The sequence below is a fragment of the Leptonychotes weddellii genome, chromosome 4, assembly GCF_054177405.1.
Source record: "Leptonychotes weddellii isolate Sample4059 chromosome 4, ASM5417740v2, whole genome shotgun sequence".
NCBI classification, from domain to species: Eukaryota; Metazoa; Chordata; class Mammalia; order Carnivora; family Phocidae; genus Leptonychotes; species Leptonychotes weddellii.
The window spans coordinates 43,382,089-43,404,056 of NC_138372.1; the positions used below are offsets into that span (position 1 = coordinate 43,382,089).

At 45.1% G+C, this 21,968-nt stretch overlaps 1 long non-coding RNA gene across 1 annotated transcript in view; it reads right to left on the reverse strand.

The window, feature by feature from the left end:
- LOC145721275 (uncharacterized) overlaps positions 1–21,968 on the reverse strand; it is a 42,666-nt gene that overhangs the window by 6,063 nt on the left and 14,635 nt on the right. The gene's annotated exons all lie outside the window — the stretch shown is intronic.

Sequence of the window (21,968 nt, forward strand, 5' to 3'; positions counted from 1 at the left end):
GGATGGGTTAGCCCAGTGATGGGTATTAAAGAGGGCACATACTGAATGGAGCACTGGGTGTTATACGCAAACAGTGAATCATGGAACACTACATCAAAAACTAATGATATAATGTATGTGATTAACATAACATAATAAAAGAAAAAAAAGAATTGTATTTTAGAAAATAATTTTTGAATAGGACTATTTTATAGATTCAACAATATAATAAAACTAATTTTGTCAACTGAAAAAAAAATGGACACCTCCATTTAGTGGGCATGAAGGGAAATAAAGTGCCTATTAGTAGAACTTGCATGCCTATTTCTTTACACTTTTTATTTGTACTGAAGACAACATTTCAAATCATTTGTATTCATCTTCTATTTCACAATTTCTTTGTCTCTTATAGCAGGGTAGCAGACTGAGCTGTGAGAAGTCCAGCCCCTCTGCTAGAGAGACCACAGGGAAAGGTCCTGAGACTACCCAGTAAGGGGGAGGCATTAAGCTGAGCCCAGCCCCCAGCTGTCCCCAGGGTGCCAATCATGAAGTGATGACAACCTAGGACCCTCAGACCGGCCTGGCAACCAGCTGGTACCAATGAGCGACCCATGTGAAGCTTGAGTATCTCCCAGCTGTGCCCTGTCTGAATTCATGACCCATAAATTGTGAGATATAATAAAACAATTGTATCTTCAAACCACTAAGTTTGGGGTCATTTGCTGTATAGCAATAGATAAACAGACCATCCTTATTTGTTGACACTCGAGGTAAGCCCTGGAACCATCTGAAAACCTTTCATGTGATCCCTACAAAGGTCACAGGGACTGAACTCCAACCTGCACGCCACCCCAGCTGATGGGTCTACAGAAACCACAGCAACATCATTCCTTCCAGGTAGATGTGGGGAGGCCCCTGAGTCATGAGAAGATGCCAGTGAAGAATCTTTCAGGGGTATCTATCCTTTTTTTCTCCCTCAATGGATGGCAAAGAAGACACATGTGTCAGTTGCCATTGGCAGCCACCATATGAACACAAGGGGAGCCAGACTTAGGATGAGGCCATTGCTACAGAAGACAGACGGGAGGGATGGAAAGAACAGGAACCCAGGACCAAAATGGCATCATCAAATCTCAATCAACCAGCTCTGAAACCCCCCACCTCATGCACTGTTGGATATCTGCTATGTGAACTAATGTGTTTCCTTCTAGCTTAAGCCAGTTTGTGCAGGATTTGTTGCCTACTGCCCAAAGCAAGATAATTAATGCTATAATTCTTTTCTCTGAAATTTGCACATTTGGTCAGTAAGTTTAATTTCTTCAGTTCCAGCTCATCCTGAGATCAACCTATGCTCACTTGCTCTCTTTGAATTCTCAGTATGGAGAATGAAAGGGAAACAAATTTGATCTGTCATTTAAACCATAAATTTGACTTACTACATAAAATTCATGAAAGTGATGCCTCCAAACAGTAGAAGAGTGCAACACATAAATATTAATAACAAAAATTATAAGAAGGATAACAAATATCATTGAGAAGTTATAATATGCCAGGCATTGTTTTAAATGCCATATAGATGACTTCATTGAATTCCCACAACAATTCCATGTGGCTAGAGATATTTTAATTTTCATTTTACAGAGTAGAAGCTGAGACGGAAAAATTAGGTTAATTTTCCTAGGTCACACAGCAGCAAGTGGTAGAATTGGGATTTAAACTGAGAAAGTCTGACTCCAGAGCTCTACCTCTCAATGACTATTCTAAACCAAGAAAGTAGTAAGAAAGAAAAGAGGAACACTGAAAGAAAAAAAACTAAGTATTTCCTAGATTTGTAAGCAAGGCAGGAGGATTCATGGGTGGGAGGGAGTGGGGATGAATGGATCAATAATGAGACCAAGGGAGAATGAGGCACAAATGGGTCCCAAACATCTTACATGACCTTGACCACTGTCTATTGATGTTTTATAAGTACCTATATTCCATATTTACGTATATATGTATACATATGCATATACACATATTATAAATTTCTAATTAATACCTCTTTGCTATGTGACCTTGACCTTGCAAACTTTAGTTTTGTTGACCATATTAGTGTATCTTAGGGGAAGTGTGGCCCTATACAACAGGTATCAAAAACAAGCCCCAAAGTGTGGCTCTCCCTTGACCAGCCCCAGTTTCTCCCCTGGGCTTTGCTGCCTCTGGGCTGTTACTAAACTCACTCTGCTAACAATTTCAACTGTAATTAGTTTTTTGGAACAAGAGGCGGGGGGCTGGGAATCCCAAAGTGGGCTCTGCATTCATTTGACATAAGGCCTTGGTCCATCCAGTGTAATTGGTCCCTCTATTTAGAGGAAAGGAGTTTCTGAGAGGCCAATTTTGTGCTAGAGTCTAAGCATTACTGTGCCAAACACATAGCTACCATTCAGGCTCTTTCTTCAGAGAAATAAACTTTTCAATATTATGGCAGGCTTCTACACAGGAGAATAAGTTGTCCGGTCAAATCCTTGAAGAAGTGAGTCTGTATTCGTAACATTCCTGTCCCAGAACTGTATGGGAAATGTTCCTTCTCTGAGATAGTCTGTTCTGAGGACCAGGCTGTGGACAACCTCTGAACAAAGACCATTCCTACATCCTTTAGGCTCCTGAGCATCTCATTCATCTCCAGGCTCCTCAAAGTCAAGTTCTCTGGGGACCAGTGTTTTTTATTGGAGACAGATACCCATGATTGGGAAATGCCCTTCTCTTAGGCAAACCTCGTTCCATTCAAGGCTGCTGATGAAAATTATTTAGTGTGATGGATTTTTCCAGATGATATCCAGGTCTGCCATTCTTTATACTTACCAGTGTATCCACTTCTGCAAAACAAATCACAGAGATGGAAACCCCCTCCCATGTCAGAGGAACTTTCCTCCAACCAATGTCTGTATTTGCCTCATGATATGTTCTTCCAAAGTGCTTACCCCCCATGCTCTCCTCTGTGCATCCATTTATTTATTCATGCAATACATTCACTCATTTCATACAGAGAGACTATACTGTATCATGCACTGGGCAAACTACTGAGGACACAGGGATGAGCAAGATAGAACAGTCTCTGCTATCGTGGAGCTTAGCAGGGAAGACAAGCTCTTAGAGTAGGAGTATATTGAATATATAATTTGTAATGGAAAACTGCAGAATGATATGGGGATTTTTAGCAAGGAGGTGAGAGTGGCCATCTAAATACACTGGGAGTCGGGGAATGCCTTCTCAAGCAAGTGAAGTCTAACCCAAAACTTGGAGGATGAGCAGTACTTGGCCAGGGGAAGAAGGAGAACATCTCTGTTCCAGGTTATGGCAGAAGTCATCCATGGTATTCAATTTCTACTTCAACCTCCTTCTAGCGTGTGTAGACTGGAAAGCTTAAAAAAAAAAAAAATCACATTTCCAGGTTCCTTTGTGGTACAAATTCTGAATATGAATTAGTCCAGTCCATCAGATGTTCTCAAGCAGGGTTTAGAAGATGGAGTGACGAGGTGACCTCACCTGCCTGCTTCTGTAGCTCTGCTGGCAAGTGCACCGGAGGTCTGGCTTTCCGGAGACACCGCTTGATTATGGTGGCTTCCTGGTCATCTTCACTTCTAGACTGTGGCTTTTGCTGATTTGGGTGGTTTCCCGATCCTGACAGAGAGCAGCTGCAGAGGCAACTTCCCCATTTGGCTGCCAGTTCCATGAGGCATAAAAGGCAGAAGTTCTTCTGCTGGCCAGAGCCACCATGGTTCTTGAGGTTGTACTTAGTCTTGTTTTCCAGACTTGCCATTGCTTCTATAACCACTTACTATCATATCAGTTGAGACTTATATTAAATGCAATTTACAAAAAAAAATCTCAGGCAAGTTTTACTGTTAGGAATTGCACGCACATCTAGAGTTGCTAATTCAGTGGCTTGAAAATGTCAGGACCAGGGACTCCATAATTTTGCAAGGCTGCAAGATGGCTACTGTGCCCCAGCCACTACATCTACATTCCAGACGAGAGGTAGAAGAAAGAAAACAAAGAGGAAGTGGCAATACCCATTTCAGGAATGTGAACCTTCCCCAGAAATCACCATTCATCTTTTGCCTACATCACATTGGCTACAACTGTTACATGGCCACCTGGATCTGAGTGAGAGGCTAGGAAATGTATGTATATTTCTTAGTTGTGCGCTTTGCTGTCCTAAACAAAACTGCAGTTCTGGGAGGGGAACATTGACTTCGGGGCGGCCGCCTGCAGAGGCCACCCTGTGTTCCCGTTCCCCCAGCCTGGGATGCCCTTCCCTCCTAGTCACCTACTGAAATCTCATTCATCTTGTAAGAGTCCAGTGAAATGTCACCTCTCCCAAATTTTTCCAGGTATCTCAGAAGAAACTTTCTCTTTTAATTCTTCAGTTTAGTAAGCAATATCTTGGATGCCTACTAAATGCCAGGCCCTACTAGGAGCTACGGATAGAGATAAGTAAGAAAGAATCACTGTCCTGATGAAGCTCAGTTTATTTTGGGGTCTAAAAAGCAGACTCAGGTTATTGTTTAAGGGGCACAAAGCTTCTGTTTGGGGTGACGAACAAGTTTTGGAAAAAGCATGGGGACAGTTGCACAGCAGTGTGAATATAATTAAAGCCATTCAATCACATGCTGAAAAAAATGGTTAAAATGGCAAATTTTACATTATATATGTTTTGGCCCATGCACACGCACATGCACACACACCTCAGACTCATAAACCAAAAAATGTCAATACAGTGTGGCAAATGCAAAGGCAGAGGAGGGAAAGGATAATGGGGGTGCACAAAGAGTCATCTGCATTGCCCGGGCATCTGTCCTGGCTCTGCCACCATGTCCGTTGGGCATACTGGGAAGCAGAGGCTGAGATGCAGGTAGGACCAAGAGGTTTATGGAGGAGTAACCTAGAGAAGGGAGTGAGCAGGACTGGGCAGAGGAAGCTGCTAGAACTACAAAGCCCTTTGATAAAGTCTCTGCTTGCCCAAAGGAGAGTGCTGGAGGAGGGCGCCCCTTAGAGGAATGCCACTTTGGGTGGAGATGCTGAGCCCCTTCTGCCACCACCTTGCTCAGGCATCGGCTGGGGCTGCACTGGGAAGGGACAAGGGTGCCAGGAAGAATGAACTACTGGAGGCTGTCTGCTTACCGAGGACTTTCTTTCTCTCTTCTTCTTTCTTTTCTTTTTTTTTTAAGAGAATACACGTGAGTGGGGGAGGGGCAGAGGGAGAGAATCTCAAGCAGACTCCCTGCTGAGCTGGGAGCTGGATTTCACCACCCTGAGATCATGACCTGAGCCAAAATCAAGAGTCCTATGCTTAACCAACTGAGCCACGCAGGTGTCCCTCATCATGTCCCTACAAAGGGCATAAATACAGCCCATCTCTGTGTCTGCCACAGGCACCATTCGCTGTGCGATCTTGTGTATTTATAACTTCTGCGCTTAGGTTTTTCCATTTGCAAAATCAGTTTTATAATAATAATAGCAACCTCACCCACTCATTGGGACAATTACATGAGCTGTCTAATGCATACTGCTTAGTACAGGGTCCAGTTACTAGTAGGTCTCATTAAGTGTTGGCTATTATTATCAGTATTGTCATACTACCGTAGAATGTATATTATGAAATAAATACAAAAAAATAAGTTACAAGGATATGCTACAATAAATATAAGTAGAAGTTCTGGTATTTTCTGGAGCTGAACTGATTGTCTTCTGTGTTGCTTTTTTTGAACTCACAATTTGAGCCACAGGTGACAGTGACTGTGGCTAAGCTGGTGGAAGCGGATCTAATTAGTGTGAACAGATTCAAAATGCATTTAAAAATGTTAGGACTTGCAATGGAGTGGTCATGGGAGGGAGGGAGCAGTCAAGGCCAACCCCTAGGTGCTGTATCTGGCTTGAGCAGTTGTGTGGATGGTGTGGTCACCAAGGTGAGAAAGACTGGATGCAAGGGAGCCATGGGGCCCAATCCAGGCTGTCCTTGGAACACACAGATATCTGTGAGGCAACACAGAAGCCAAGGAGGCAGCTGGGGATGCCAGCTCAGAGGTGAGATTTGGGCTGGGATATAATTTTGGGAGTTACTATCCTGAGGATGGTGTTTCCATCCCTGGATACCTTTCCACTTAACTTCCTGCCTCTCCTCCCCTCCTTTTCTGCTCCAGCCACTTGACCTCCAGGCTGTTCCTTGAAGTTGGCAAGGAAACTCCGGCCTCAGGGCTTTTGCACTTGCTGTTCCCTCCCAGTCTCCTTCACTCAGAAGGAGAAGAAAACCAGTCTCCTCCTTCTCCCTCACCTCCTAAATCCAATCACGTGCTGTTCTACCTCACTTTGTCCCCCACTTTGCAACACCTGCCTGGTCATCAGCTCTCACCTGGATGATTACACCAGCCTTCTTCTTCTTCTTCTTTTTAAAGATTTTATTTATTTATTTATCTGAGGTGGGGGGAGAGAAAGAACAAGCAGGGGGAGCGGCAGGCAGAGGGAGAAACCGGCTCCCCGCTGAGCAGGGAGCCCGACATGGGACTCAATCCCAGGACCCTGGGATCGTGACCTGAGCTGAAGGCAGATGCCCAACTGACTGAGCCACCCAGACGCCACTACACCAGCCTTCTTGATTGCTTTTCGGCGCCCTTATTTTGCCTTCTCTCTCCTATACCACTCTCCTGCTCTGCTAATCCATCCTCCATAACGCCTATGACTTGTTTTTCCAAAACTCAAATCGGATCATGTCACTTCAGTGCTTCCCCTGCAGGTGAGATAAATCCCAGCTCTTCCAGCTATTTGTGTCTGGCCTCCAGCTTACCTCTCTAGTTCATTCTTTTGTGATCTCTCATGTGAACGTGACAGTCCAATCATATTGGATTGTTGGTAAGTCCCCAGGGCTCCCTACGATTTCATGCCTTGACACCTCAATGGCTCTTCCTCACCTACAGAACAAAATCCAGCCTCCTAATCATGGCCTGCAAGGCTCGGTCTGCACGGGGGCTGGATACCTTTCCACTTAATTTCTTGCCTCTCCTCCCCTCCTTTTCTGCTCCAGCCACTTTGACCTCCAGGCTGTTCCTTGAAGTTGGCAAGGAAACTCCGGCCTCAGGGCTTTTGCACTTGCTGTTCCCTCCACCTCAAGTGCTGTTCCTCCAGATGGCCACTCAATTAATTAAGACTCTCTTTTCAAATGCATCTCCACTCAAATCTCACCTCATCAGAATCCTCCCCTTTCATTCTGTTCAAAATCACCTCTGACCCCTCTCTTGCTTCCCCCACTGCCTCCCGCTGTCTCCTTACTGGATAAACTTTATTCTTCATTGCAATTTACCACTATCTGATATTATATACTTATTCTGTTGTTTTTACAATCTCATTCTTCCCACCAGAATAGAAGTTCCACAAAGGCAGGGATCCCTTCTGTCTCACTCACTGCTGTATTCCCACTGCTTATATCAGTTTTTGAATTTAGTAGGCACCCAGTAAATATTACTTAAATAATTGAATGAATGAATGAACACAAGAATGAATGCCACCATTCTTGTTTGTCCTTTTCACCTGGCCACATCCTATTCACTCCGAAAGACTCAGGTCAGGCCCTGCCTCCTCCAGCAAGTCCTCCCTGACTGCCCGGGCTGGGGTGAGCACCCTTTGCTTTTCTTCTGGGCTGGCCTCTGTTACAGATGTCTGACCTTGCACTGGGATTGTGAGTAGTGCCTCCCACCCCAACCTCTAAGCTTCTTGAGGGCAGAAAAATCTTATCCCTCTTTCTCTTTAGCACCTGACAGAAAGGAAGCGCTCAGTAAATGCTTGTGGGATGAATAAAAGAATGAATAAGTGGATTACAGCAGAAAATTAAAAAGCCGCACACAACTCTGATGTGCAAAATAACATAATTGTCTTTGGCGATAATTAATTTTATTTTGCTCTTGCATCCCCACTCCCACTAATGGTGGAAAATGGTCCCTAAAGTTGCCAACTAAAAGCAACTCAGCTTATTTGGAATTCATACAGTTTCTTCCTACCAAAACTAGTCATGTTGGGTTGATAGTTGATGTAAACTCAAGCCTTCTATCAATATTGCTTCTTTCCTCATTCGAGAAGATTTCCTTCTCTCCCAAGATGGTGTCTGAATGCAAGTGTGAGTTTATGCATGCCCAGGGTGACGGAGGTAGCAGAAAAGAGAGTAAAGATGGGGAGGGGTCCTGGTCCAAGAGCTCCTTAGTTCTCAGGGTAATTATTCCAGAAGGCTGCAGGTTTAGCTTGGTCCCTCGGCACTCCGGGTAGATGTCTATCATGGACTTTATAATACCTGAGGTCTCCTGGGTGTCATCCATCCATCCATGGTCCCTACTGCTGAAGGCTTCAACCCTGCTTTACCCTCTAGTTGCAATGTCTCTGTTCTCTGCGGCTTCTGGTTCTTGACCCCAGTCCTGGGGCTTCCAGGAATGTTCTGTTTCTATATTGCCTCAAGTTAGTGTGCAGCCCCTGTGGATTGCCCTTAGACACCTTCTTAGCTTTACTGCTTATATATCCATGTGATGTTGGACATGAAGCCATGCTGACCCTGAGACTTGAAATTTCCCAGAGCTAGACTCTGAGACCCAAGGAGCAAACTACTCTGCACTATGATCCCCTCACCTCTCTCACAACACAGCTCTTCAGAGAGTTTAGCCTTCAGGTTGGGCTTTCTCCTCCCTCTGACCATTGCCCCATGCCAGAACCGCTTTCTATTACACATTTCTATCTGGACAGATATCCCTATATTTCTTATCTTCCTCTTTTTTTTTTTTTTTTTTTTGGGTTCACTGTAGCCTTCTATTTTTCAGGTAGTTTCCTCTCTCATATTACTTGGTCAAGAAGCAGCAGAGCCCGGCCACATGGTATAAGGAGACAGGAGATTCAAGAGAAAGGAAATGACACTGGAGATCTCCTATTCAGATGATGGATGGATGCATGGCTGGCTGGATGCATGGATGGCTGGATCCATGGATGGCTGGATGCACGGCTGGCTGGATGCATAGATGGATGGATATCAGATGACTTATCTCGTATCATTAGGTCCTTACAGAGACAGTCCAGGACCCCAAGTCTGATCTTCTGACCATTCTTTCCTTTGTATCTTTTGGACTGAAAATCTAGTTTCCCAACTTCCCAGCTTTCCCAAATGCCACTCATCCTAGAAAGCTTTCTCAGAGGGTAATTATGTGCTTTAGGAACTCTGAGCTGTTCACATGTGAGGGTACACTTTCCATGGTGCACACACAGAGCAGTAATTTATCCTGGGAGTTCCCCAGTGCCCAGTGGTCTGCAGAGCTAGTTAATTAAAAGCCATTTTGCAATTATGGAAAATGACAAGACGGCAGCTTGATCAGATATTCTCTGTGGAATTCTATTTTGTTCCCTACGTTCTGGCCCAAAATGTCTGTTTTTATACTTAAGTCAATTCTCTCTCCCCCGAAATCCTGATGCCTGAATCCAAATGTTCAATCAGCACTTGGATGTCTACCATGCATTTCAAAGTTAACGTGTCCACAATGCATTCCTGATTTCCAACTGTATCCAGGCTCCTTTCCTAATCTTCTCCATCTAGCAACATGTTATGTCAAATCTTGGAATCATCCATGACTATTTTTCTTATACCTTGCATTCGTGCCACCAGCAAATCTCATCACTTGTATCTCTGTTATATCTCCAGAACCACCTGAGCTTCTCATCATCTTCAGAGCTACTGTTTTTTTTTCCAAAACATCATCATCTTTGCCTGGACTGTTTCAAAAGCTTCTAACTGATCTCTCTGTTCTTACTCTTGTCCACTGCATTATTTAGTATGTGTGTATATACATATATGTGTACACACACACACACATATGCTTGGTTACTCCAACCGAGACCCATATAAACAATGGCTTAAACAAGACAGGAGTTTCTCACTCCTGTAGCCACCGAGGTGCAAGCAGTCCAGGACTGTGTGGCAGCCCCATGGCATCAGGCTCCCTGTTTCTGTGGCCCCACCTTCTGCCTGGTATTTCCTTGGCTCATGTCATCCAACATTGCTCACCACCCTGTCTGCATACTGCCCAGTTGGGAGGAAGAAATGGAGAAGGGGAAGGCACACTCCTTTTATTTTTTTTAACTGCATGGCCCACAAATTGTGCCCACTTCCATTTATACACATTGTTCAGAATATATTCAAATAGCCACGCCAGCTACCCGGGCCGCTGGGAACAGAAACCGTTCTGCACAGCCAGGGGTCCAGCTAAAAGTCAGGTTCTGTTGCTACAGAAAGAAGGCTGAGCGGATCCTGGCTGAGTGGATCTTGGCATGTCTATCATATACCTACCCTTCAGGTCTGCTTTCCCAGCTATAGCCGAGGTGAACATCGTAAAACAGCCATCAGGACATGTCACTCAGCAAATGACAGGATGGTACTCAGTAACTCTTTGTTTAATGCCCCACTTAATAAACCCCAGTCAAGCCTGGAATCATAGTCGGCACTAGCTAGAAGGAATCTCAGATAATTTTCAGCACAATGGTTTTCAAAATTATTTTAGACCAAAAAATAGGTATGTTTATAGAAAGTCTCCAGAGAAAGATTGTGTGTAAAATGGATAAATGTCAGCTGCCCTGACTGAAACCAGGGGCAGCCAGGGATCCCTTCACTTTCTCTTTCCTACCTCAGCCCAAACCAGGGACAGATTCAGACTGACATCCCCAAAGCTCTGTGGACCACATTTTGAAAACTGATTCTAGCAGAACACCTACAAAAACTCTCTCAAATAAATAAATAAAATCTTTTTTTTTAAAGATTTTATTTATTTGACAAAGAGAGACACACACAGTGAGAGAGGGAACACAAGCAGCGGGAGTGGGAGAGGGAGAAGCAGGCTTCCCGTTGAGCAGGGAGCCCAATGCGGGGCTCCATCCCAGACCCCGGGATCATGACCCGAGCCGAAGGCAGATGCTTAACAACTGAGCCACCCAGGCGTCCCATAAATAAATAAAATCTTTAAAAAAATACGTGCATGCCCGTGTTTCAGTACCTCCAAACTGGCAGTGAGGTTTTCTTTTCATGGGGAGAGGTGAAGAGAAAGGAGCACTGAGGAGCCCTCCATCTGAACTAAAGTAGCTCTGAAAACTTGGGCAAGTCTTTTATTTACTTTGATAATAATATCCACTTTGGACAGTTGCTCTAAAGATCAGGATGAGACGAGGTCTGCAGACAGCAGTGGAGGTGAGGAAGGAGCTGCTTTTGCTGTGTGGACAACACGCTATGCTGCACTCCTGTCCCCCCCAGGGGCTCACCAGCTGGACAGGAGACGGATGAGAACGGGAGGCAAGAATCCCAGGTGCCTGGCAGAGAGCAGTGCATGCTATGCATGCTGCAGGGGGTCCAGGAGTCAAGGCAGCAAGAGAGAGAGAGAGAGAGAGAGAGAGAGAGAGAGAGAGAGATGAAAGGGATGTGCCCGCCAGCAATGGAAGAGTGAGAACCCGGGGGTTAGAAGGAACCTCGGGGAAAACCTGCGTGTGGTGTAGGACAGGACTTCTCCAGTGAGAATGAACGTTGGAATCACTTGGGGATCTTGCCAAGAGGCAGTTTTTGGCAAGGAGGCTTGGGGCTGGGCCTGAGATTCCTTCTTTTTAAAAAGAAATATCCAGGTGAGACTGAAGCTGCTGGCCCTGGCAACACTTTAATCAAGCTACGGATGGTTACGAGAGACCCCATCAGTGCAAGAGTCAGACCAGCCTGAATTCCAGGCTCTCCTCCACCATCTACCATCTGCGGACCTCAGGCAGGGCCTCCGGCTTCTTACCTTATAAATAGGCACGGTATTACACCTTTGCACCCACACCTCCCCCATCCAGAGTTCACCTCTCCTCCCCAAGTGGGACAGGAGACAGGGCATGCTGGTGTGGAATAGGCTACCTGCGAGAAAGGAAGTGATACCCCCCCACTCTGCTCCTTCTCCACCGACCCCCCCCGACCCCCCCCCCCCATGCCACTCAGTTCCTCCTCCTGCCCATTTGTTTGTAGTCAGCTCCCTCGGATCACTTTTCTGAGAAACAGAGATCATACTTGCCTCTCAGGTTCGTTGAGAGGATTTGGTGAGCTATTCTGTCTTCTTGGAAGCAGTTAGATCCCGCCTCCAGCCACCCCATTGCCCTGCCCTGCCCCTCTCCCAGCCTAGGGTTTTTCCCTTGCTCTCTATCACAGGACCCCAGAGTTGCCCCCAAAGAGAAGGACCTTCGGCATCCCTTCCTGTCTGAGACATAGGCAAGCACTGGAGAGCAGCCTCACTGGGTCAAAACAGACACCAGGCTAGGAGCCAACCCTCTGCAGGAGCAAGATAAACCACGCAGGAGCCTGCTTCCTGCCTGAGAAGTGAGCGCTCACATGACTCCATCCTCATTCCTGCGCCAGGACCCGCCTCTCTGCAATGGGGTATCATCACTTCCTGTTGGCAGGTGAGGAAGAGGCTGACAAGTGGTAAGATTTAAACCCAGACCCTGGAGATCTCATCTGTTTTAGAAATGAACTTTGTGTCTTAGAGGAGGCATTATGTCCTGTGATTTGGGGGAATTTGCTGATTTGCTTACATGTTTTGCCTGAGACAGGAATAACCTAACAATCTGGAGACAAACCAAGGCTTTGGAGGACAGATTGTGCTTTGAATCTCAGTCCTGAGCTGGTGACTTTGGTCTAAATTACCTCGTCTACAAAACAGAACAAAAACCAATACCTACCTCATAGGACTGTTGTGAGGATTAAATGTATCCATGCCCATATTCCACAGCCTAGCAGATAATAAGCACCTAAACAAATGTCAACCATTATTAGTAATACAATTGAATCCACTCTTATTCTACCACTTCCTTGGTTTGTAATCTTGGGTAAGTGACTTAGCCGTTATGAACCTTGGCTTCCTCTCCTATAAAATTGGATCATGATACCTATCTCTGTCTGCTTTTGTGAGAATTGAACACTTGAACCTGGGTGACAGGATCTGTGCTATGTTTGATGCATGTAGTTGATCATGGGGAATCTTCCTTGCTGATGTCTGGTGCTTCCTTCCTGCAAAGGAACCAAATGAGTATAACCTCTAAGCTCTGGATCTCTCTCCCTTTTTTCATTCTCTGCCTCGGGGGAGATGGGTGATCTCTCTCCTGGTAAATTTGGGAGAATAGCTGGGCATGATCAGTTCAGCTCTGCCAGTCTTCTTCTTGGGAGCAAGTCTGCCCACAGGGAGCACACACTCTGCTGTGAGTCTCCTTACCCACCCCCTACTGCCCCTAGTGCCCCCTCACCTGGGTGGGCATCTGCCTAAAGCCATGGTTCCCTGACTGACTCATTTGGCACTCAAGCTAAGCTACGTCTTCCAACAGAGCATGTATCACTACTAAAGGTGATATTCCATCTATGTCTTTACTTTTATTTCTCAAATTGTCCAGAAGTGTTATTTATTGACCCTCTCTTTAGAAGGATCCAATTCAATGTTTATTCTATTGGCCTTTTACTTAGCATTTATTGGAATCTACAATATACCTGGAATTGAGCTAGAGATTAGGAAATGAGACAATACTTGCCCCTCAAAAGCCCACCGTTTCCTGTAAGGAGGACAGGTGTGTCCACGGAGACAGTGCCCTAGGTGCAGTGCTATGGGAGAGAGAACTGGAGGTAAGTAGGGGTGCTGGTGTGATGGGTTCACCCCGTTCCAAGTCTCTGGGAGGTATGGAGGATGAGCTTAAGGATAATAGTGGCAGGAGGGGACTGTGGTATTTTCGGGGCCAGCAAAGACTGGAAGATGAGGAGAGTCAGAATTCATGACATCACCAGCATGGGGAGGGGGCAGATGACATGATCTAATCTCTAAAGGCCTTGACAAGGTAGTTTGGGAATGAGCCCGGTGACAGCAGGGCACCATGAGTCCCTCCTTCAGCCTCCAGAGGTGGAGAGCATTGACCCAGATAGAAGATGGAGATTTAAAATGAATAGGATCTCTCTGGTTTTGTATGTATTTGAAAATTTCCATTTAAAAATTTAAAAACAGAAGGCATGCCTTTTGGAAAAACTTTGTTTTTAAATAAGCAGAATTGAGTTTTTAAAACCAGAATTAGACTGTGCTGTTAGTCATAAGTTGTTGAAAATTAAGTAATCTGGCCAAGATAGCATTAAGAGAGCCACTACCTGTTGGGAGAGGGAAGTCAACATTGAGGAAGCAACACTGGGAAAAAATAAAACAAGTTCATGTTTATACTCAGAAATGGAAGACTCGCTACAAACCAGTTACAAATTGAATTTTTGTCAGAAGATAAATAAATAAGCAAAGACAACAGCATGGTAAACAGAAATACAAAATGAGGCGTAAGAAAGATGTCCAAATACTTCAGTATTCAAAGAACTGTGAATTGATTTAAATCCTCTATTACAAGGAGCAGAACTTGACACAGTGACCATATTTGCTTTCTTAAAATTCTTTATGTTCTTGGCTCCCACACCCCAGCCTCTCCTGGTGTTCCTCCCACCTCACTGACTGCTCCTTCTCAGTCTCCTTTTCTGGGTGCTTCCCCTCGTTCAGTTCTTGAATTACTGTGGTCCCCCCCCACGGCCAATCCTCCCATCTCTTCTGTCTCCCCTACACCCTCTCCAGCTCTTGGCCCTGAATAACATCGCACATTTCCAGATTCACACTTCCCGCCCACACCTCTCCCCCGACATGCAGACTTACTTACCCAACATCATCCTCGATATGTGCACCTGGTTATCAAATATGCCTCTTGAAACTGGTAGAAACAGTACTCTGCAAGTTTTACCCATCCCCATTCTTCCCAGCACTTGCCCACTCAGGAAATGACACTCCTGTTTTCTCAGTAGCTCAGGACAAAAGTCAGGCACACATTCTCAAGTTCTCTCTTGTTTTCATATGATCCTGGCCTGTGCCTATCCCTATAGCCCATTTTCTACGGTCACTCCCCTTACTTACCCCACTCCAGTCACATTGGTCTTCTTTCACAATTCCTAGGACACACCAAGCTTATCTATACCTCAGGACCTTTACATGCATTTCCCCCTTCTGCTTAGAATAGTATTTCAGCCTGATCTTCATATCACCTACCCCCTCACTTCGTTAGGTTCCTACAAATATAATTACGCTGCAGAGGGTTCCTGTCTGACTCCCCTAAATAAAATACAGCTCTCCCCCCATATTCCATTCCCTCACCATACTTTCTCTTAATAACACTTTCCTTTATGTCAGTTGATATTTCATATGTATTTGTTAACTAGTCTTTCAACTATTTGTCCTGACTACAGTGTCACCTTCATGAAGGCTGGGACTTTTTCTTGTTCACCAGTCACTGGAACGATGCCTGGCACATAGAAGATACTAAAGTTTTTAGACCAATGGATGGATGGATGGATGGATGGATGGACGGATGGATTAATGAATGTAAGGAGACAGACCTGTTAGGAGCTGGAGAAATGGTCCAGGTGAGAAGTAATGAGGGGTTGCATCAGGTCAGTATAATGGGGTGGGGAGGAGAGGGGAGGTAGGGGAAATTAAGGCAGCCTAGGAGGAATCGGCAAATCAAGCTATCTGGCTTGAGTGATTGGGGGTTTGTTGGTGTCACATCCTAAGACAAAAAACAGATGTCCCCCAGCAGGTGTCTTGCAGACCGTTGGGTTCATTCATTTGTTCATTTATACTTTCATCTGGTCCAACCACCTGTTCCACATATAAGGTACCTGAGAGCCAAGGAGATAAAAGGATTTTCCTGGATTCATACATCAAGATGCTTAAATTTGAGAGTTCTTTTCTTTCTTTCTTTTTTTTTTTCCCCATTATACCTCAGATAGAGGACTCAGTTTTCTGGATTTTGCCATTGCCCCAAATAGTTATGTTTTTACAAGATTCAGTATGTGAATGCCAGTTAAGAAACTGCCCAGAATTTCCCCCAATTCCTGGCTGTGGCCTTTCTCTGTTACTTTCCAGAGACTCCCAAGTCAAGCTTTCTTGTCCTGGCTTTGATGCTGCTGCCTGAGCTCAGTTTCTCCCCCAGTGGCAAATGGGCTAGGGAGGCTGTGGGTGTGTTACGATGTGTATCTCAATAATGATAGCCCAGAACTTTGGAAAAGCAAAAGGCTCAGGGAATTATTGTTATTAGTCCTTCTTCAGAAGTCGGAGGAAAGGGATGTTATTTCACTGGAGAAGTATGGGCTGCGCCAGGAAGATGGTCAGAGATGATGAGGAAGAGTTCTTTCAACAAGTGAAAATTCTGAGTTTGCAAAGGGATATAAAGTCCACTGGGCACGGGAGTCCCACAGCTGTGCTTTGAAGCTCGTTTTCATTCCTCAACTTCACAGAGCAAGAGCCTGAAACTCAGAGATATGAAATGACTTCCCCAAATGCCAGACCCAATAATTTACAGAGCAGATTTCAAACCCATGCCTTCTGATTTTTAATCTTGGGCACTTTTCTCTAGGACAGCAGGTTCCAAACATCAGAGCAAGGCTGTCTCAACAGGAATCTCTTGTGGAGTTTATTAAAAGTGGTTTCTCAGCTCTACCCTGAAAAGGTTCTGAATCAATAGATTTTTGAAGCCCCTGAAACAGTATATTTATCAAACACCAGTCTTAGTCAGATTGAGCCACCATAACAAAATGCCATCAAGTGGGTGGCTTAAACAGTGGACATTTATTTCTTATAGTTCTGGAGGCTGGGGAATCCAGGAGCAAAGTGTGGGCTCCATTCCTGGAGAGGGCCTGCTTCCTGGCTTGCAGACGTGGCCTTTCCTCTGTGCATGTGCACGGAGGAGAGAGATCTGTTTTCCTCCTCTTACAGGGCACTAATCCCATCATGGGGATCCCACCCTCATGACTTCATCTAAACCTAATTACCTCCCAAAGATGTGACCTCCACAGACCATCTTGTTGTGGGTTAGGACTGCGACATGAATTTGGGGCTTGGAGCACAAATAATCAGCCCATTTCAGTGCTCTATAAAATCTCCTGTGCAGCCAGGATGTTAACTAAGCCCCCACCATGCATATATCTACGTATATGCTACATGGGATCTAAGAACTATGCAAGGGACAAAATTATAATGAGCAATTGTCTTCTGTGTGTGTGTGTGTGTGTGTGTGTGTGTGTGTGCCCTTTCTGGGGACGTTTTATTGATGCCATTTGGAAAAGGCTTTTCCCATCAGCCCGCATGGTTTTTTGCCTTCCGTTTGTGAGAAGGCAGCCGTGCTCTGGGCCTGGTCCCCCGGGCCACGGCACACTGGGTCTGCTGCAGCTATAACACGTGTGTGACCCTGTGGTGCGGGTCCATGTGCAAGTCTGTGCCCAGCCCTGGAGAGTAGGAGAGGGTGAGGAGAGCCAGGTCCGGGCGTGGAAGCTAAGCAGGAACCTGGCTGGCCGTGGAGATGTGTGGACACAATGAGCAAGCCCTGTGTGCACCCCAGCCCCAGTGCCTACTGCTGTGGCTAAAGCTCAGGGGGTGGGGATGGTACAACCAGAGATCCCTGAGGCCAAAGAAGTGTGTGGAGCAGGCAAGGGCAGGAGCCCAGGGGTATTTCAGAGGGGCCAGTGTGTGTGTAGACAGTCCAGGGTTGAGGGTGCCATGTGCAGGGGGGCCTTTGGTAAGTGTATGGCTGTGTCTTCCTTCCTTCCAGGATCTGCCCGCCTGAGTCCCTGCTCTCCTGAAGCTGAGGGAACACACCAGGGGGTGGTGATCCATAGTGGGGGGAGGTTGGGAAAGAGACTCAGCTGGAAGTGGTTTAGGCCTCAGGCCTCCTGTGGGAGAAGCTGTCAAGGGGCCAGGCTGTCTGTCACAGTCCTCAGAGCTGCTAGAGTGACAGTCCTTTAGGGGCAGAGATGGTTGGGTCCTCCAGGAGGTGGGGTCAGTCCTGCCAGATCCCTGGTTGAGCACCACCCCCAACACTACCATCCTCCTCCATCGGTAGCAGCAGGGAACAAAATTGACAGTTTCTACACTTTTAGTCTTTTAGGTGAGGTAAACACATAACAAGCATAAAAATAAATAAGATAGTTTAAAATCGATAAACATAAGAAGGAATAAAAGATGATTAGAAATTTAAACTACCTGATTTAGGTAAGGTCAACGGGGAAATTTCCCACAATAAAATGACATTTAGGAAGAGACCCAAAAGAATGAAATGGGTTAGCCAGGTCAAAAGGGAGGTAGGGATTGATCAAGGCAGAGAGAAGAGCATGAGCCCATGGCCCAAGGTAGAAAGAATTTAATGTGTTATAGAAACTGAAAGAAGGCCAGTGTGGCTGAAGGCTGATGAGCAAGGGGAATGAGACAGAGGTAATCACAGTGGATGAAGACTGGGTAATCCAGGGCCTTGTAGACCATGGGCAGAGATTTAGAGTTTTAAGTACAATGGGAAACCGATTGAGGATTACATCAATAAAATCTGCATTTTCAAAAGATTTGGGTCAAGAATGAGGAAGTGGGGAAGGGTAGGAAGGGGTTCGGGGAGGTTTGTTAGGTAGTTACAGCAGAAACCCAGGTGAGAGACAATGATGGTTTAGACCAATGTGGTTAAAGTAGAGGTGGAAGGAAGTGGGTGGATTTCAGAAGTGTTTTGATGGAAGAATGAACATGGTTTGGGCAATAAGGGAATGGGAATTATCAAGAATGGCCCTGAGTTTTTATCATGAGTAACTGGAGTGCCTGCCAGTGTTGAGAGCCCCTTGTTGAGCTGGGCCATTGTGGAGAAGTTTATTTAGGGACATAGGAAGATAGAGAGTCTGGTTCCTGACATACTACGTTTGAGATGTCCATTGAACAGGAGGTCAGGTCTTGGCTGGAGACACGATTGGAGTTGCCAGCACAGAGATGTGGCCATGGAAGTGGATGAGATCACTTGGGAAGACAGTGCATGGGGAGGACAGGGGAGACATGACAGAATCCCAAGGAATGGACTCATGGAGGACTCCAACACGTGGCTCCCCACTGAGTGGGGTGATGTTGCTTCTTAATCCGGAGAGGCCAAAGTAAAGACAACTGTCACAGCACTTGGCACCCTACAGTTAACCATCTGTTTATTTATCTAAATTGCCCAATAGACTTTAAGTCCTTCAAGGGTGAAGGATGGGAGCATGGGGTTTTTATTCTGAAAAACCCAACACCTAGCACACTTGGCACCTAAAATGAGCCATGCACGCTGCTAAGGGCTTTACATTCATCATATAATGTAATGCTCTAAAATGATCTTAACTTCATTTTATAGAAGAGGAGACTTGAATTAAGAGAAGTTAAAACATTTGACCACACTACCATACCCAATTAACGGCAAGGCCACACTTAGAATCAGTCTATCAGACTGACAAACACAATCTTCAAAGTCCAGGAGAAGAGAATTTTTGACAGTACCCTGTGCTAAGTGTCTTTTGCAGTACAGAAACTTTGCCCCTGATAGTGTCCATTTTACCAGTCTTCATGTTGAGGTTTATGCATTGTGTCCTATTTAATTCATCCTCTCCTACTCTGATGTCATATAGATATTCTCTTGTATTGTCTCCAAAAATTTTTAGAAATTTTTATCTTTAGTGCATCTGGAATTTGTTTTTGTAAATTGGATAAAACAAGCAACTAGTTTTATTATTTTCTTGTGTGTATCAATACTAAACTGTCCCAGGACCATTTATTAGATGCTCTTTTTAAAGGACTCTCTTCCTCCAACGAATTAAAATGCCGCATCTGACACTCATTCATTCAACAATTGTGTGTTGAGAGCCTACTATATGCCAGGTACCCTTCAAGTCTCTGGGGAAAATGTTGAAATGCATAAAACGAAGGAGAGCTAGACACAGTTGTGGAAACTGGAAGGATTTCAGTATACCAGAACAGTTGTAAGTATTTTGCAAAATATCTAGATCCAATTTTTAAATTACATAGTGTATAAATAAATAAACATGCATTCTCATTGTTTAGGCTTCACTTAGGCAGGCCAATTCCAGGAAGCCTTCTTTTTTTTTTTTTTAAAGATTTTATTTATTTATTTGAGACAGAGAGAATGAGAGACAGAGAGCATGAGAGGGAGGAGGGTCAGAGGGAGAAGCAGACTCCCCGCCGAGCAGGGAGCCCGATGCGGGACTCGATCCCGGGACTCCAGGATCATGACCTGAGCCGAAGGCAGTCGCCTAACCTACTGAGCCACCCAGGCGCCCCTTCAGGAAGCCTTCTAAGAGCTCCCCACACTAGATTAAATTCTCTTTTGGGGGAGTGGGAATGTTCTTTTAGCACTGTATCAAGTTCCTGCTATTACATTAATCATGTTACATCACTGCCTGTTTACTTATTTTCCCCAACAAAAATCATCTTGAGAACAGAGCCCCTGTTTTACTGAGTCAGATCCTTGGACAGGACCTTGCTTCCAGTCCATGTTTGTTAGGTAAATGGATTAATATCTAGTACTTTGGATATACCTGTTTAAACTCAAGGCTGTGAAGTACCTTACCAGGAAGAAAGCCACCTGGCTATTGGCTAATCACAAAATATGGAATCCGGAGGACGTACAGAGAAAACTTACACCGCTCTCTGCCAAGTTCCTTCTTTACGGATGTGCCCCAGCAAAACTAGGGAGAGAGAAATAGAGGGTTTTATCCGGAAGAACAACAAAGAGCATTTCTCCTATGGTAGCTGTGCAACAGGCCCAGAGAGCAGTCCATGTAGTCTGAAGCCAGAGGACAGAAGCTTCTGGAAAGAGGTCTCCATGTTGGAACAAAGAGAGGAGGTAATGAGACCAATGAAGTACCCAGTATGAGAATGTTTGAAAACCATAGTCAAAGGATAGGTAGATGGAAGATCTGATGAGGAGTTCGAAAAAAAATTAAAGAACTGGATTACATAGTCATTATAACGTAAACCCTGATTTTTCGATTTAACTGAAACTATGGGACAGATGGGAGATGGGAGGTTGGTATAAGGAATGCTAAATGTTTAGATCATGATAGACAATAGATAATGTCTAAATTTGATAAGATAGGAGATAGTAAAATCAGCATACTATTTAGGAATACAGAGGTAACTGTCCGGTGAGACAGCTCCATGAGACAAGCGATGTTGCCTTTGGAATGTGGAACCAAGGGATGGTGAAGGGCTTGCTGTGTTTCATCAGAAGACTTAGGCTACTTTTTTTTTTTTTTTTAAGCTATGTGCCTATATTAGTTCAATGAAATATTTTAAAAACAAAGTGAACCACTGATCCACAAGAAGAATATCTGAATCGACTTCGCATCTGGCCACCTGGAAGCACACTGACGGAAGACTTGCTCATCTGGGGAGCTGGCTTCTCCTGGCGTGTTTACTTTGGCCCAGGGAAGTCATTCCTCTGACTCCCTGCTTCTGTTTAGAAGCGGAGGGAATATCAAGTGACCACTTTTGGCTAATGACAGTGGCCCCTGTGAATGGCTGTTTGATTGACTCGTGTCTAATCTTGACAACAGCTCTTTAAGGTGGGTATTATTATTCCCATTTCACAGATGAAGAAACAGATTCAGAGACATTGCCTTGCCCCAGGTCAACAGGCTAAGTGAGAGGTGGAGTAGGGACTTGAACTCAGGTTTGCTGACTCCAGAACACAAGCAACTCTGGAGAGCAAGCTATCTCTAAGGTCACATCCAGATGTGTCCTCCGCAGTGCCACCTTCCCTATCAAATCTGCTTCGACCCCTTCTCTGTCCATCCCGGCACATGGAAGCAAGGCCAGTTCCATCCAGCCCTCGCACTGCTCCAGCATTGCCTGGGCCCCATCAGCCCTGTGGACTCCTGCCCACACAGTCCCCACTTGGATGCATATCCTTCCACTTACCTTCTATCCAGATGCAAACAGATGTCTTTTAAAATAGGTGATATCACATGATACATATTGTCCTACCCTTTGCTGTTTTTCTCACATGTCTAGTCTTTCCACATCAGTTCAGGTCATTCCAGATCATTTCTTTTTCACACA